This window comes from Henckelia pumila, chromosome 4, assembly GCF_033568475.1.
Source record: "Henckelia pumila isolate YLH828 chromosome 4, ASM3356847v2, whole genome shotgun sequence".
Lineage (NCBI taxonomy): Eukaryota > Viridiplantae > Streptophyta > Magnoliopsida > Lamiales > Gesneriaceae > Henckelia > Henckelia pumila.
This window is the reverse complement of record NC_133123.1, coordinates 217,851,891-217,855,058: the sequence shown is the minus strand read 5'-3', so window position 1 is coordinate 217,855,058 and position 3,168 is coordinate 217,851,891. Positions and strand designations below refer to the sequence as shown.

Here is a 3,168-nt window from a genome sequence, read left to right as displayed (position 1 = left end):
TGAATTGCTGCATCATCTGCTCTAAACTCGATTTTCCTTCTTGAGGCTGTTTGTCGTAGTTCTGATTCCCATATGGCTTATTGTTCTGTCCACTCCATGAGAAATTTGGATGTTGTCTCCACCCTGGATTATAGAAGTTCGAGAATGGGTCATTCCTTGGGCGATTTTGATTTCCCATATGACTTGCCATAACTCCCTCTGGTTGAGAAAATGTTTGACAGTCTTTCGTGAAATGTTCTGCACCACATTTTTCACACCATACTTCTTGAACTCGCATCACAGAGTTTTCTATACTCAGTTCCTCAATTCTCTTGTTCATGACTTCAAGTTGAGCGGCCACTGATGTGAATGCATCAACCTGATGAATCCCATTAGATTTTCGGGCTTCACTTCTTTCAGATAAAGGGTGATAGCTAATAGATGCCATTTCCTCAATTAATTCATAACCATCCTTTGATGATTTTTGCAGTAAATTTCCACCTGCAGCTGTATCTAACATGGTACGATTAGAGTGAGAAAGACCATAATAAAAAGTTTGTGTCATAAGACCATCTGGTAATTGGTGGTGTGGACATCTCCTTAGTAGATCTTTGTAGCGCTCCCATGCTTCATAAAATGTTTCCTGTTCTCCTTGGGAAAAAGTTGTGATGTCAGTTCTTAGTTTCATTGACTTAGATGGTGGAAAGTATTTGGTGAGGAAAGATTTTTCCAGATCATCCCAAGTCATGATGGAACCTGCAGGTAAATTTGTCAGCCATGCTTTCGCCTTATCTCGTAGTGAAAAAGGGAATAAACGCAAACGAATAGCGTCATCAGAAACTCCCTGTATCTTGAATGTATCACAAATTTCCAGAAAATTTGTGAGGTGCACATAGGGTTCATCAATGACAGTCCCGCCAAATTGAAGTGTGTTCTGAATCATTTGAAGAATAGCAGGTTTTATCTCAAAGTGATTTGCCGCTACAGTTGGCCTGGTGATGCTTGGTCTAGAACTTTCGATGTTTGGTAAGGCGAGATCCATCATGGATCTGTAAACTGGTTGTTCTTGTTCTTGTTCTTCTTCCATTTATTCTTGTTGTTGCCTTCTTCTTCTTCTGTGAAAAGTTCTCTCGATTTCTGGATCAAAAGGCACTAATTCTTCAGATGAGTGTCGCATGCACTGCAAGAGAATCCTGCAGTTCACAAATGGAAAAGAGTGATTAAAATTGTAATAGAGAAAAACCAAATAAAACAAATTAAAATCTCAATAGTCCCCGGCAATGGCGCCAAAAACTTGATCGACGGAATACTAACACTTAAATTTGCTCTAAAAATCTCTCAATTTCAGTCGAAATAATCGCAAGTGCACGATTCAAGTTATAATAAGATATACTGAGTACGAGTATCTTCCTCAGGGACCAAACGATAATAATTTGTTTCTTTGATTTTTAACTACATAAAGTATCAAAAATTTGATTTTGGATTCTATCTAACATTTAACACTAAGAACTCAATGTAAATAATTTTAAATTTCACAATCACGAAACCAATTTGCACCACTAAAAGAAATAACAATTTGAAAGTATTTTGTTGGAACTTCGGTTCACCTTCCCGCTAATTGAACTGGACGATTGGAACTTAATTAATGCGCATAAGTTTGACAGAAATCCCTGTAACATTGACACTCTCTCTCGAGGTTATGCCAAACTAATCAAATAAGTGAAACAATTAAATCTCTCTAATTATTTATCACGACCGATTGTTTTGCGTTCTATGAATTCTACAGCTTTCAACCTGGTGGCCTATGGCTATCAACATGTACTAAATACCATATCTCTATGCATATTTTAAGTCCATGGATTCTATCATTCGTCCTAATTATGAACCTATCTCTCGACAGCAATTCACAATTTACGAATCTATGTTAAGGGTAGCTAATCATCAACATAGAGAAAAACACATGATAAAATCAATTATAACATAAATCAAATCTCAATACGTCCGGTGATTCAATCACACTACAGTGTTTCGGGGTTCGGATCCCCTTGATTCCAACAAAATATAAGTTTAGCTACTGAACGTCATTATAAAATTCAATCTAAAAACAATGCTTAACATAAAAATTCAGAAAAGATGAAGAGAAAAAATCCCAACGGAGATGAGAAATCTTCAATATTCAGAGCCGCCTCCTCCTGTCTCTGTGCATATGTCCAACCCTCAAAACTGTTTAATAACATCCTATTTATATGGCCCAAGAGTCCTCATCAAACCAATTACCCGAAATAAAATATTTCCCAAAATTACGTGCAGGCGCCCGAGCGGTAAAAAAGAGCCGCCCGGGCGCCTGAGCTCTGCCTCGAGGGTTTTTCTTCAAACGGGAGTGCGCGCGGGCGGTAGAAAAGTGCCGCCCGAGCGCCTGAGCTCTGCCTTGAGGGTTTTTCTTCAAACGGGAGTGCGCGCGGGCGGTAGAAAAGTGCCGCCCGAGCGCCTGAGCTCTGCCTCGAGGGTTTTTCTTTAAACGGGAGTGATGCGCGGGCGGTAGAAAAGTGCCGCCCGAGCGCCTTGTCTTTTTCCAGAAATACAAAGCCCTTCTCTTGCTTTCCTCACGGCCGCATGCGTGCAACGCCTTCTCACTATAAATCAGCATTTCTTAGTGATTTTCTGCAGTACAAATAAATAAACCAGAGGAGTGACTACAAACACAATAAAACAACAAAACAGAACAAGAATGGTAAGGAACAGACACAACGTAACCGAAATGAATGCAAAACAAACACAAAACATGCAAAATAACGCACAAAAACGACTCCTATCAGGTATCAGAGTCATGGTCCTTGGAGGGTGACTAGCCTGCTACACGGAGCTCAGAAGCCGCACTGTCATTCTGTAAGTTTTAAATGTTTTAAATTATGTTTTATGCATGAGACACATGATTTTTGTTTTAATGATTTATGAAAATGGGAATTTTAAGTTATGACAGTCTTAAAATTAAAAAAAAAAACACTTAGTTATGTAATGCGGTTATGTGGATAATTTATGAAAATTACAGTATGTTTCTTAGACGTGTTACACGGGAGGATGACGAGAATGATATACGTTTAGAAAACTAACTTTGATAAATTATGAGATGTAAGTTTGATATTTAAATTTATAGATTAAATTATGATTTTTAAATGTAAGTTTGACAAG

At 38.2% G+C, this 3,168-nt stretch overlaps 1 non-coding gene across 1 annotated transcript; it reads left to right on the top strand.

Moving 5' to 3' along the window:
* Positions 1 to 557: 557 nt before the first annotated feature.
* Positions 558 to 664, top strand: LOC140869935 (small nucleolar RNA R71). The gene has a single exon (XR_012146923.1). It is a non-coding gene; the product is annotated as a small nucleolar RNA R71 (small nucleolar RNA).
* The last annotated feature ends 2,504 nt before the right edge of the window (positions 665 to 3,168 follow it).